Source organism: Rhinolophus sinicus, linkage group LG01 (genome assembly GCF_036562045.2).
Source record: "Rhinolophus sinicus isolate RSC01 linkage group LG01, ASM3656204v1, whole genome shotgun sequence".
Classification (NCBI taxonomy): Eukaryota; Metazoa; Chordata; class Mammalia; order Chiroptera; family Rhinolophidae; genus Rhinolophus; species Rhinolophus sinicus.
Window position 1 is genome coordinate 126,971,092 of NC_133751.1, and position 15,483 is coordinate 126,986,574.

Genomic DNA, 15,483 nt, shown 5'->3' on the forward strand with positions numbered 1-15,483 from the left:
ATTCTAATTAAAATTGTCACTGCACTGTCATATTTTAAGTTATCTGAGCAGAAATTTGCTTTCAAACTATCTTAAATGCATATTATGTGGAATGGCAGGTCCTATTCATGACCAGGTTATACTGGTTCAGGTTTTGTAGAAGTTGCAGAAATTCCATGTATTCACAATTCTAGTTTTACTGAAGTTGGACTGTTAGTAATGTGTCCGTTAGTCAAAGGTCTAATTTAAACAATTAATGAAGACTGCCTGCTACATCTCATTTAAAGAAATGCAGAAATGAAGAGAATATGTTGTAAAATTTGTTTCTTAGGTTTTTTCCAGTGATGTGGTGCACATCATTTCTTTATCAGTTGATAAAGAAAAACCTACATTTAATGAAAGGCCGGTTGAAAGTTACTTGATTTTAAATTGTCAGCTTTCAGTCAAATAAGAGGGAGAAAGAAAAAATGAAAAGAGATTAAACCTGAGCTATGAAAAGACTCGCTCCTTGATCAAACTTTAGTGAAGCTTCTCTGAGCTCCCTGCTAGAGCAGGCCTTAAGCTGGGCCTTCTGAGTCTGTCCTGTTCTTGCCAGGCGTGCATTGTCCAGTCTCAGCAAGATTCTTGCTAAGTCAGTTACCGAGCATGCCCCCACCCTTGAGACCTGATGAACCCTTGATATCCGATCAACTTCCTCATGCCCCACCTGTGACGTCTAAGTTGTGGACCTGTCTTTAGCAAAAATCCTGTTAGGTCAGTTTAGTAAGAATCCCCCTACCCTCGGTGTTTCTTCTTAGTAATTTTCAATCCACCAACCCCCTCATCCGGCTGGTTTGCTCTAAATCCTCACCTGTCCTTGTATTCAGACTCGAGCGATCTCTCTCCTCAATTGCAATAGAATTGATTCCTATTGCAATGATCTTGAATCAAGTCGTCCTTACCATTTTAACAAGGGTCAGAATAATTTTTTCTTTAACAGCTATAAATTCTAGATTTTATAGGGAGTGTGAGCCCTAAAGAAGCTTCTCTGAGTTCTGAAGTCCTCAGACACCAGACAAAATGGCAGTTTTGTTCAGATATCTGGTGGCCACATGCTCTTCAAGCCCTTCTCAATCAACAAGAGGTGAACTGTGAGTGGTCTAAGCAAGCCCAGCACTTCCATTCCCCTGCACGGGACTAATAAGAAATGTGAGAAGGCTGCTGGGGGCTGACAAAGGGACTATTAGGAAAGCTTTGCCTCGCTGTGGACATTACAGCCTGCACTTGATACAGGAATTACAGTAGCCATCTTAGGGCTACTATGGAAGCAGCTGAGGACAAGTGATGAACTAGGTCAACCAAAGCAGAAAGACAGAAGAACCTGGGTTCTTAAAAACAACAACAACAACAAAAACCCAACAGCTTTACTGAGATATAATTCAGACCACAAAATTCACCCATTTAAAATGCACAATTCAATTTAGCCTTTAGTATATTCACCAAGTTGTATATCCATCACCACAAGCAATTTTAGAATATTTTTATTATCCTAAAAAGTAACCCTTCACCTCTTAGGTGTCACCTCCCCACCCCAGGTCCCTGCATCACCTCTCGCTCTAGGCAAATACTAATCTATTTTATCTCTGAGGATTGGACTATTTTGGACATTTCATATAAATGGAATCATAAAATGGTCTTTTGTTACTGGCTTCTTTATTAGCATGATGTTTTCAATTCATGTTGTAGCATGTATCAGTATTTAATTTCTTTTCTATTGCCAAATAACATCCCATAGATATACCACATGTTATTTGCCCATTAATCAGTTGATATCCTCCCTGCCCTTCTGGTTTTTATTCACTTATCTAATTCACCTTATACTGTTTCTTATTAATTTATTTATTTGTGATAGTGGATTCTTTATCTTTATCCTTTTATCCTTTAACATTATTGTAATGAGGAAAGGAAAGTACCAAGGGCATCCCCTGGCCTGCCCTTGCCCTCAGACCAACACAAGAGAAAGGGTAGGAATTTGTTTTCTACCGTCCTTTCCCTTCTGTCCATGGGTCTTTAAAATTTAGAAACCATTTCATCAACCTGAAAAAATACTTTCTACCCCGGTAGTTTAGGGAAAGATTGGGTAGTTCCATTCTATAATGTCAGTATTTTGGGCATTTTCACGAGCCCCATGCCAAAATTTTCCCACAGAAAACAACAGTTTTACTTCCACAGATGGTTTGGGAGAACTACTGGAAGTGTTATTTTCTTATCTTTAGGCATGTTTATGAATATATCGGTAAATAGAAATTTTTTATTACATCTAATGTTTTGACATTGACCAAGTTCCACAAGCAGCCATTTTACCCTGAGAAGCAGAAGGTTTACAATACAGTGCAAAGAGAGGAATTCCAGTTTAATGCCTTAACCAAGACAATTTTACAAAAGAAACTGGGATCCTAAATCTTCCCAGAAAATTTTTTGGAACAAGACATAATAAAGTAATTATTCTGCCTAATCTAATATAATTTGTATCTATCTATCTGTCTGTCTGTCTGTCTGTCTGTCTGTCTGTCTATCTATCTATCTAGAGTGGATGAGAGAGAACATTCCCACGAATGACATACTCCATTGGGTTTACTCAAATTTAGAGAAAGTTACAAAGTGAAGCCAATAGTTTTATGGACTTTAAAAAAATTGTTTCCATGAAACTTGATTTAATGGAAGTCTGGTCATAAAAGTCATTGATCAAAACAGCTAATTTAATTCTTTTAAAATGAAATTCAATTTTTAAAAACATTCTCAATTTCTTTCCAAACTCCATCCACTGGTTATGTCAATAAGGTAATTAACTTCGTGTTACTAAAGATAAGCAGGAATAAACCTTACTTGAGTGTTAAAAATTATAACACATAGAACATTCAGACTGTAAAATTTGGAATCTTCTCCATGCCTGTGCAGGGATGCTGAAAAATCATGAATAGGGAAATAGGCACACATTTAAATCCATAGTCACTAACAACTATTCAATTTATCCAGCTATCCTATGGGAATGATAGCTAAGGGCATGTACTCGGAGCCAGACTGTCTGGGTTCAAATCTTGCCTCTATCATTTACAATCTGAGAGTCTTTGAACAAGTCACTTAGACTGTTTTATTAGGTTGGTGCAAAAGTAATTACAGTTTAAAAGGTTAAAAATAATTGCAAAAACCACAATTACTTTTGCACCAAACTAATAGTTTACTATTTATAAAAAGGGGATACAAAGTACCTATACCCCATAAGTGGTGAATATTAAATGAGTTAGTGCATAAAACATGCTAGTAATAGTGCTTGGCACATGGTAAACACCGTAAAAGGTGCAGTTCTTATTATTACACTATTTCCCTCAGTAAACTGCAAAAACAACTTCAACCTGGACCACTTTTTTTGAAATCAGAACCTATGACTTTTGGCTCTCAAACTTCCCACTGCCCAGAGAAAACAGACTTCATGATCTGAGAGTTCCATTACTTTTCCTTACTTTTACTCATTGTCACTTCCTTTCCTTTTATAACAGAGATATTTCTTCTCTTCTCTAAGGCAAATCCCTCCTGCTGTGATTCCAAGCTTAAACATTTCTGCCACTGCCAAATCCTCACTGGGCTCTTCCTTTTCAAGTGGGTATTTCTATATCTTTAACAGAGCCTTCCTCCATGAAAACATGGCCACAAAGCTAACATACCATGTCTCTCCTCCTCTAAAATGACAACGTTAGTGTTTTATTTGCACTGTGTTATTACTGACCATCTCCTTACTAATGAACAGGAGACAGACCTTGCCTGGTTCAGAGCCAGAGACCCTTTCCTCCACCAAAGAACTGGCATAGGAAGATGCACGCTTCAGTCTCACAATATCCCAGGCCCTGCTATACAGCGACTATTGCAGTGGCCTCATTATACCTCAATGCATATTGTATGTGGGATTCTACCTGTCTGTGTTAAGTCGCTGAGGCAAAACAGCAAAGAGAAAATGCACTTGGTGCATAATGGAACTATGTTTGAAGCAATCTGCCTTCTGCAAATTTTTTAAGGGACTAAGGAATGCTGCCATTCCCCAAATGACAGGAAAATTTAAGTTATGGGTTGGTTTCATCATTTTTATAGAAAAATCACTGGCATTTCTCTAAAAATGGTTTTCTCTAAAAATGAGATGTTGTTGTAATGTACCAGAAAGTGGCTGGAAGTTGGCTAAAAAATGTATACCACTTATATGATTTTTTTTTCCCTAGGAGAGTATCACACTGAGCCTAAATCTAAAGAATCTGTTCATTTGCATCCAGTATATTGTCAACAAATATTAAAAGCAATAAGAATAATGACATAGAAGAAAAATAATTCTAATGATCTGAGATCCTTCACTAATTGACGTTTTTACCAGTAATATTATTTTATGTGCATTTCCTTTGTTTAGTGTTTATCATAATTACTTACTGCTTATTATCATTATTAAACTTCTTATCACTACAAAACACCTGAGAAAGAGATCTCAGTAATGTAGTAACAAAACTAAGGAGATAATAACAAACATACTTAAAACTTATGTAGCCTCTATCCTCCCAAGAAGTACTTACTCTCAAAAGTTAGACCAGCATAAATATTTATACAGCACATGGATGACATATGTCAGTACCATAACTGGATAGTACTGTAGCACTGTTTATCTTAAAAACTATCATATCAATATCACGTATTTTGCTGACATGACCTAATTTGGAGAACTAGCATAGGATTCTTGTCTGCCTAGAAGACACTGTAGGATATGAGAAAATGAAGAGAGATTAGAGCAGAAAAGAAATCTGTCCTGCAGCTCTAGAAAACTAGGAAAGATGGAGACACATTTGTCTGGAAGGCTTTAAACATAACTCTGCCTAGAGCCAAGGAAGAGGACAGATGACCCCCAGAGGTCCTTTCTAGCCCATTGTTCTTTAACCACAATTAATGGATTGTGTTAAAATAGTTATATACTGTGTTTCCCCCAAAATAAGACCTAACTGGAGAACAGGCCCTAGCATGATTTTTCAGGGTGACAGCCCCTGAACGTAAGTCCTGATGAGTCTTTTGGAGCAAAAATTAATACAAGACCTGGTCTTATTTTCGGGAAAACATGGTAAATGGATGAGGAAAGTATTTGCTTCCTCAGAAGAGCTGACGAGAAAAAGATTTCACACTTTACACATTAATTATGTAGTTACAAATCTTTAAAAATTAACGTCCACAAATAATAAAGGTATATGCCCCCAAAAGAGGATATCCTATAAGTAACTATATATTCTACACAGATGTATTCACATATTTACTATATACTCACACATTTACTTGAAAACTCATTATTTTCTTTAAAAATCTTCTTACTCTTATCCAGATTTTCAAATTGAGATAAACTATCATGGGTTATACTTATCTTTCAGTTCCTCAACATAATCGTTCAAATGATTCAATAAAGGGAAAAGTATTTCTAACATGATGCTGCAGAGTACAAAGCAACCTTGCATCACCTACCAGCTGGGCCTCGCTGAGCGGCACCGATCCTCACTGTGCACGTACTGCAGCTCCTGTTCTTCTCAGTCTCAATGAATGGCGCAGGCATCACCCCAGTTGACCAAGCAAGAAATCTAGATTCTACTTTTTCCCTCCCCTCCATACTCAGTCAGGTACTAGTAGCCAATGATTTACTCTTCATAACTCTTGAATTATTCCTTTCTTTCCAGTTAAGATGTGGTACAGTGATGTGGATTACCAGTGCGCCATCCCAACTGGATTCCCTGCCTACGGGCTTGTTTCTTCCAGTGTATTCGCTACAGAGCTACACTGTAGTTCTCTTCCTAAAGCACACATCTGGTCATTTTACTCTACTCTACCTGATTACTCAGGCCCCCGAGGATAAACTACGAACTATGAACTGTGACCTTCATGATATGGTTACTGCTCACTGTGATCTCCAGCCTAATCGCTCTCAGAATTCCTCCCTGAAACGCTATGCTTTAGCCATGATGACCTACTTTGGGTTTCCAAAATATGCCATTTCTTTGTGAATTTGCAAAAACTATTCATCTGTATGAAATATACTCCATCAGCCCCAACCCCTTCCTATCTCGTTCCCCTCCCTTTTGGTTGGCTGCATCTTCTGTCCCATTCCTTGGGATGTCTTTCCGGACCCTCCCTCTCCCCCCAGAATAGCCCAGGTGTCTTCTCTAGTGTGCTTCCACTGTTTGAAGCACTAAATATACTCTACCCTCGCTAAACATTTATTGTGCTGTCTTTGCCAACAGATTCAAACTGTATCTTGTTCACCATGTCTCCCTAGCACCAAGCATGATCCTTGCCACATAGTAGCAATTGAATTAGTATCTGTTGAATTAGTCAGGGAAACACTTAGCCAAGAAAGGAAGCTTCAATGCTAGTTTGCGTACAACATAGTAGCCAATTTGTAATCTGTGGTATTTCAGAAGTTCCTTTACAAACTGCTTTAGGAGAACTCTAAAACAGTTTCTCACAAAAACAATATTAAACGTGGTCAATAATTAGCTACCTTCCGCAAAGTCTATTTCATCCATAATGTAGCTAAACTATATGAAATGTAGCTAAACTATATTATTTAGTTACCATAGACGCTAACTGGATATCAATAATGTTTCTGGGGAAAACGTGTGAAGAATCCAACTCAGCAATGCCATGAACTAATTATTTCTGGCTGCAGCCAAGGAATAGAAAATATACATAGTTCCAATTTATGTAGGTAGTTGAGGATAGAGGTTCTAACACCTAATACGGAGGAAATGAAAAATGACTCAAAACTAGGGAATTGGGTTGGCAAGGACTGGTCTGCTGCTGCCACTAGTCTTTGGGAAAATGTTCCAATCTGGGGACAACTGACTTTTTATCTTTTTCAATTCCTTCAAGGATCCTAGAAATTACGTACCTACTATCCTGATTTCCAACAAGGGTTTCTTACCACAGACAGGAAACTACTATCTAAAAGGTTCTCATATGCATTCTTTTTCCTTAAGCAAGCATTCTGTACTCAGTACTAAGTAAAAAGAAAACCTAGCAAGCAATCAAACAAACAAAAAACAAGATAGCTATTAACTCTAGGAAAAACAATAGTTGTCAAAGAAATGTAATTATAGCTCAACTGTGAAATGTTTAACACAGTCATTATACTGTGAACAATGAACACTAATCAAACCAAAAATTATGATAAAAAATTATGATATGGGAAAACAGAGCAGGGTGAATGTATTGAAAATATTTTCTTCTAATCTGTATTTTGCATTTGCATTTTCGTAACAGTATCTTTCGTACATCATACTTTATTTAAACACTGTTAAGTCTTAGTTTTCAGTCCCATTTTTTCCCTTTAAAGGATGTGCTTTTTCTGATGTCAAATTATGTGGTACACATGAAATTTATATAATGTTATTAACCCATATTATTTCAATAAGTTTAATAATAATAAAAAAAAGTATATGCTCTTTGTATCCTATCTAAAAAAAGTTCCTACCAAAGGTTGGGAATATATTTATGTATGCATGCTAAAAAAAGTTTTATAAGTTAGCCATATTTATGTCTTTGACCCACTTCAAGTTAATTTTTATGTATGATGTGAGATAATGGTTAAGGTTTTTTTGTGTTATCCTTAGATATCCAACTGTCCTAATACTATTTGTTGGAAAAACTATCATTTCCCATTGATAATTATCCCCTTTCCTAATATCTACTGACAATCTATGTAAAGGTCTATTTCTGGCCTCTCTTTTCTGGTTCATTAATATAAATGTCTCCCCTCATGCCAATACCACAAAGTCTTGATTACTGTAACTGTATAGTATTTACATCACATGTGTGAGTCTTCCAACTTTGTTCAGAATTGTTTTGGCTGTACTAAGTCCTTTGTGTTGCCTCATAAATTTTATATTCAGCTTGCCAATTTCTACAAAAAGGACTACAGGGATTTGATTATCATTGCACTGACTATATACATTAATTTACAGCGAACTGGCACCTTAATAATATTCAATCTTTTGATTCATGAACATGACCTATCTTGTCATGTATTTAAATTTGCTTTACAATCTCTAAACAATGTTTTGTTCCTTTTTCTACCCTCTTCCGGATTCAGAATTTTTGAATTTTTTCTGTCATTGGATTGCTTTATTGTATCCACTGTATATACATTTTAAAACTTTTTATTTTGAAATAATTTTAGACACACCAGAGGTTGCAAAAATAATATAGAGTCCCTATGTATCCTTAACCTAGCCTCCTGCAATGATAATTTCTTATATAATCATATTACAATATCAACACCAGGAAAATGACATTGGTATAATAATATTTTCTATCACTATAATTTTATTGTTTTGAAAATGTTATAAAAATGGCATCATGATGTGCGTAACTTTTGAGACTGGCTTCTTTCACTTAGCCTAATGTTTTCAAGGTTCATCTATGTTGTAGCGTGTATCAGTACTTCATTCCTTTCTAAGGCTGAAAAATATTCCATTGTGTGGATATACCACATTTTATTTATTCATTTATCTTGTTGATAGCCATTTTGGTTGTTTCCAACTTTTGGCTCCTCTGAATGATGCTGCTATGAACATTCATACACAAGTTTTTGTGTGGACATATGTTTTCATTTTTCTTAGGTGTACACCTAAGAGTTGAATGGCTAGGTCATATGGTAATTCAGGTCAAATGTTTAATCATCTGAGGAAGTGCCAGACTGTTTTCCAAAGCAGCTGGACCAGTTTACATTCACACCAGTTCAAGGGTTCCAATTTCTCTATGTCTCTGTCAACACTTGCTGTCTGTCTTCTTAATTTTATTCATCCTACTGGCTGTGAAGTGGTATCTCACTGAGGCTTTGATTTGCATTTCATATCATTTTAATAAATATTTATATATATATATATACACAAAATGTCATATATATATGATAATTTCTTATTTGCACTTTTTACCCCATAACAAAACAAATGTTTCATACAATGTTGGCATTTAATAAAAATGCAAAGTTTGTTTTAGAATTTTGAGGGCCTATTTTAAAATTTCATAGTTGTGCTGAAGAGCTCTCCTTCCCAACTACACACTTTTTTTTTGCACCATGCCAGCAACCAACCTATACAGAGGGTGCCAAAAAAAAATGTGTACACATTTTAAGAAAGGAAAACTGTATTAAAATTGTGATGCACAATATATATCGATCACAAAAGATGAATACAAGTCATGTTTGACCTCTGCAAACAAGAGGTGCTCAAAGTGGTTACCATCAGCGTCCAGATACTCTGGATTATGGGGAGCTACTGCTTGAACAATGTTGACCAAAATGTCCACTTGTATACATTTTTTTTGGCACCCCTGGTATATTTTTAATACCAATGTGGGTATTTGAAATGTAAGTTTGCTTTGGGTGAAGGATGTTCTAGAAGGCCCTGAGGATGGCAGGCCAGGGACTTGGCTATGGTTACAATAGAGCAAAGGCAGCAGTGTGAGCCAGGTCAAAGCCATGGGTACTGAGGGATGGTAAGGCAGGTTGGACAACCAGGGAGAGGCTAACGAGGAGAAAGGAAAACTGAGAGATACTGAACTCAGAGCCCACAGCAAGAAAACAATTAGTAAGGGAAAGCGGCGACTACAGTGCAGCTGAATTTGGGAACTATCTGGAGATCTGTTCCAAAATGGAAAGAGAACTACTGTCTGAAGTAACAAAATGGAAGCAGCTCTGGCTTACTGAGACCTAAAGAAGAGAAATCAAGCAGGAAGACTTGTCCTCAGCAGGAGCTGGACTTGTTACTCATGCTGAATTAGAGTCTTCTTTTGCTCACCTATGAATCACTTATGCACCAAGTTTCTCTTTGGATACTCTAATCTATATCTATCTGTCTGTCTGTCTATCTATCTACATTATCTATCTATATATATATATACACATATATATATAAAATATCATATATATGTGTATATATATATATATACACATATATATATAAAATATCATATATATGTGTATATATATATATATATATAAAATATCATATATATGTGTATATATATATATATATACACACATATATATCTATATATATATATTTTCTATATATATTATCTATCTATCTATCTACATTATCTATCTATATATATATTTTCTATATATATTATCTATCTATATATATATATATAAAACAGATCATTTTTGAATGCCTCGTACATAGTACATATCCCATAACCACTGGCTAAGCCAAATTGAAGTGTTTCAATGTTCTATTCATTCCACAAATAATCGAGGGCCCAAAATGAGCTAACTTTAATGCATCTAGTATAGTTTGGCAAGGCTATGAAGCTAGACTTTAGAGAAGAAACGCCTGGGTTCAAATCCCAACTCTGCCACTTCCTGGCTGTGGGCAGATTATTTAACCTTCATGAGCTTTAGTGGGACATGGAAAGTGTCACAGTGTAGCTGTGAAGGGTAAACATCATGACTGTTAAAGGCTCACCACAGTGGCTGCATGGAACAACCACTCAGTACCTGTTCATTATTACTACTGAGTGAATGAAGTCATAAAGGTAAATAAGACAAATGCCTAACAATAGCACAAAGTGATATGAGCAGTGACAGACATTTGTATGTCTCCATCCATGACAGTGAGACTATCCTCTCATCCTTCTCATTAGCTATTGGCAGACTAGTTACATAATGTTTACAGAGCGGTTTAAATTCTAAAAGATATATTAAGTAAATATCTAATTTAAGGTGTGTCAGCTTCACGAAACCAGTGCTTTAGCATATTCAGGGACAAGAGGTTTTGGATAAGAAAAAAATTGGACTTCATAAATGCCACAGCTCCTACAGTCAACTTTCTTTTTGCTGTTACTATTTTTTCAACTAGACAATATGTGGGAAAGAAGGTTATTCTCTCTCTCTCTCTATATATATATATACACACATATATATCTATATATATATATTTTCTATATATATTATCTATCTATCTATCTAGAGTGGATGAGAGAGAACATTCCCACGAATGACATACTCCATTGGGTTTACTCAAATTTAGAGAAAGTTACAAAGTGAAGCCAATAGTTTTATGGACTTTAAAAAAATTGTTTCCATGAAACTTGATTTAATGGAAGTCTGGTCATAAAAGTCATTGATCAAAACAGCTAATTTAATTCTTTTAAAATGAAATTCAATTTTTAAAAACATTCTCAATTTCTTTCCAAACTCCATCCACTGGTTATGTCAATAAGGTAATTAACTTCGTGTTACTAAAGATAAGCAGGAATAAACCTTACTTGAGTGTTAAAAATTATAACACATAGAACATTCAGACTGTAAAATTTGGAATCTTCTCCATGCCTGTGCAGGGATGCTGAAAAATCATGAATAGGGAAATAGGCACACATTTAAATCCATAGTCACTAACAACTATTCAATTTATCCAGCTATCCTATGGGAATGATAGCTAAGGGCATGTACTCGGAGCCAGACTGTCTGGGTTCAAATCTTGCCTCTATCATTTACAATCTGAGAGTCTTTGAACAAGTCACTTAGACTGTTTTATTAGGTTGGTGCAAAAGTAATTACAGTTTAAAAGGTTAAAAATAATTGCAAAAACCACAATTACTTTTGCACCAAACTAATAGTTTACTATTTATAAAAACGGGATACAAAGTACCTATACCCCATAAGTGGTGAATATTAAATGAGTTAGTGCATAAAACATGCTAGTAATAGTGCTTGGCACATGGTAAACACCGTAAAAGGTGCAGTTCTTATTATTACACTATTTCCCTCAGTAAACTGCAAAAACAACTTCAACCTGGACCACTTTTTTTGAAATCAGAACCTATGACTTTTGGCTCTCAAACTTCCCACTGCCCAGAGAAAACAGACTTCATGATCTGAGAGTTCCATTACTTTTCCTTACTTTTACTCATTGTCACTTCCTTTCCTTTTATAACAGAGATATTTCTTCTCTTCTCTAAGGCAAATCCCTCCTGCTGTGATTCCAAGCTTAAACATTTCTGCCACTGCCAAATCCTCACTGGGCTCTTCCTTTTCAAGTGGGTATTTCTATATCTTTAACAGAGCCTTCCTCCATGAAAACATGGCCACAAAGCTAACATACCATGTCTCTCCTCCTCTAAAATGACAACGTTAGTGTTTTATTTGCACTGTGTTATTACTGACCATCTCCTTACTAATGAACAGGAGACAGACCTTGCCTGGTTCAGAGCCAGAGACCCTTTCCTCCACCAAAGAACTGGCATAGGAAGATGCACGCTTCAGTCTCACAATATCCCAGGCCCTGCTATACAGCGACTATTGCAGTGGCCTCATTATACCTCAATGCATATTGTATGTGGGATTCTACCTGTCTGTGTTAAGTCGCTGAGGCAAAACAGCAAAGAGAAAATGCACTTGGTGCATAATGGAACTATGTTTGAAGCAATCTGCCTTCTGCAAAATTTTTAAGGGACTAAGGAATGCTGCCATTCCCCAAATGACAGGAAAATTTAAGTTATGGGTTGGTTTCATCATTTTTATAGAAAAATCACTGGCATTTCTCTAAAAATGGTTTTCTCTAAAAATGAGATGTTGTTGTAATGTACCAGAAAGTGGCTGGAAGTTGGCTAAAAAATGTATACCACTTATATGATTTTTTTTTCCCTAGGAGAGTATCACACTGAGCCTAAATCTAAAGAATCTGTTCATTTGCATCCAGTATATTGTCAACAAATATTAAAAGCAATAAGAATAATGACATAGAAGAAAAATAATTCTAATGATCTGAGATCCTTCACTAATTGACGTTTTTACCAGTAATATTATTTTATGTGCATTTCCTTTGTTTAGTGTTTATCATAATTACTTAATGCTTATTATCATTATTAAACTTCTTATCACTACAAAACACCTGAGAAAGAGATCTCAGTAATGTAGTAACAAAGCTAAGGAGATAATAACAAACATACTTAAAACTTATGTAGCCTCTATCCTCCCAAGAAGTACTTACTCTCAAAAGTTAGACCAGCATAAATATTTATACAGCACATGGATGACATATGTCAGTACCATAACTGGATAGTACTGTAGCACTGTTTATCTTAAAAACTATCATATCAATATCACGTATTTTGCTGACATGACCTAATTTGGAGAACTAGCATAGGATTCTTGTCTGCCTAGAAGACACTGTAGGATATGAGAAAATGAAGAGAGATTAGAGCAGAAAAGAAATCTGTCCTGCAGCTCTAGAAAACTAGGAAAGATGGAGACACATTTGTCTGGAAGGCTTTAAACATAACTCTGCCTAGAGCCAAGGAAGAGGACAGATGACCCCCAGAGGTCCTTTCTAGCCCATTGTTCTTTAACCACAATTAATGGATTGTGTTAAAATAGTTATATACTGTGTTTCCCCCAAAATAAGACCTAGCCAGACAATCAGCTCTAATGAGTCTTTTGGAGCAAAAATTAATATAAGACCCGTATGATGTGATGTGATAGTACCAGGTCTTATATCAATTTTTGCTCCAAAATACACATTCGAGCCGATTGTCTGGTTAGGTCTTATTTTCAGGGAAACACGGTACTAGCATTCTCTAAATGGTGTTACTAGTTCTCAAGCTGAAAATTCACTGATGATCAATCACTTTGGAACAGAATTTAGAAGTAATAAAAACATGGAGGGAGTCAAACAGGCATCATGCTAAACCGTGCTGCTATTTAGGACAGGAAAAGCCACAACATGTTAGAGATAATGCTGAGAAATAAGAAGCATTTAAAGAGGGGTGTAAAAAGCATGTGAGCTTACAAGAAAAAAGGGAAAGAATGCTGGCAAGATCAACATCACTCTAAGAGACTACTAAACTACCATGGAGGAAGACTCAATGCCCCAAGAATAAAGCCTTTTCTACTTTCCTTTATATTCCTAGAAGATACTAGTGTGAGTTTTGAATTTACAAGGTCTTCAGGAATACAGCATGAATAAAATGTGAGTCCCTGTGCAATCTTAATTTCAAAGTCTTTTATCAGGCCACTCCTAAACTCTCCTACCTGGCTTCCTCCTTCCTTACTTGTCCCATGCTATGAATACTCCATTTCGAATTTTAAGTTTTTTGATGCTATTGTCTATGTCTGGAATATTCTAACAGATATAAAACTCAGATTAGTGGAAGTTGAATCCGACACGAGGGAAGTGTTGAGACAGCCCTCCCTTCGATTAGAATTCCTAGTGAGTTCCAGAATGTCTTCATCCTTGTGGAATTGCTCTCTACATACAATTTTATATACATATATTCATTACCTGGGTAACAGCAGATCTTTGGCCCTGGTTCACAGAAGATGCCAGATATGGCATATACCAGGTTGGACGCAAGGTGATATATATGCTCAAATTCTTTTCCCTGTGTTAAATATCCTGGCTTAGACGTTTATATAAAATATTTTAGAATGTTAGTAGAAAAACGTTTCAGAAGGTTCCCCTTTCACACAGTGTGACAGAGACTGTTATTGCCTTCCATAATATCCAGTCTTTTCTTATGCTTCTGTAACGTGATACCTGATTTTTAGCATGACTACCTAGAATAAAGGGTGCTTTTCCCAGCTACCCTTGAAGTTAGTTGTGGTCATGGGACTAACTGCCAATGAGATGTAGCATGCCTCGCTCCAGTCAGCTGACTGGATCGCAGACCTGATGGAGGAGCGCTAGCCAGCCTCTTAGGTAAGATACCTGCTCGGAGTGAGGAAGCAGAAAGCCCGAGAGTGGCTAGTACTAAGGACTTAGTAGAACTGCCAAGCTAACCTTGGATTGTCTGCGTGAGAGAATAAATCTTTATGTATTTAAGTCATTCTTAATTGGGGTTTTCATTTACATGCAGCCAAACGTAATTCTGGAGGACAAACCGGGGGCACTCCATAAAAAGTTCTCAGACAGAAGAGTTCTTATCCCTCAGGCCACCTTGTCTCACAGACTGATGAAAACCACCAAGTAAATTTCTGTAAGAAGGGATGGGAAAATTCGATGCAAATTCAAAGGAAGGAGAAATGGGCATGAAAAAGTATTACAATCAAATGAATGATACTCTTCCAGGAAATTCTTTCCTTGAAAACTAAGGAAGATTTGTGTCAGAGGTGTTACGATCTCCTTCTATTACACTTTCTAACATGCTCCAACATAGAATGAATGTTTATTACACTAGATATCAGATGTAAAGTTATAATTATGGTTAATGGCTTGTTTATTATCTCAAAGACATTTCATTATCAAATTGAGACCTGAAATTTCTTACCTGACCAGCAGCCTGAATGCTTAGGATAGCCACACGAGTCTCAGGATCCTTTTGAAACTGATTAACCAGATGTATTCTTTCGGAAGATGGAACACTTCCATCTATCCTAACATAACGAGTCTAGCATTAACAAAGGAAATGGAAAAATTAGGACAAGCCTCTATGCATCCATCTCATTTTATATATCTT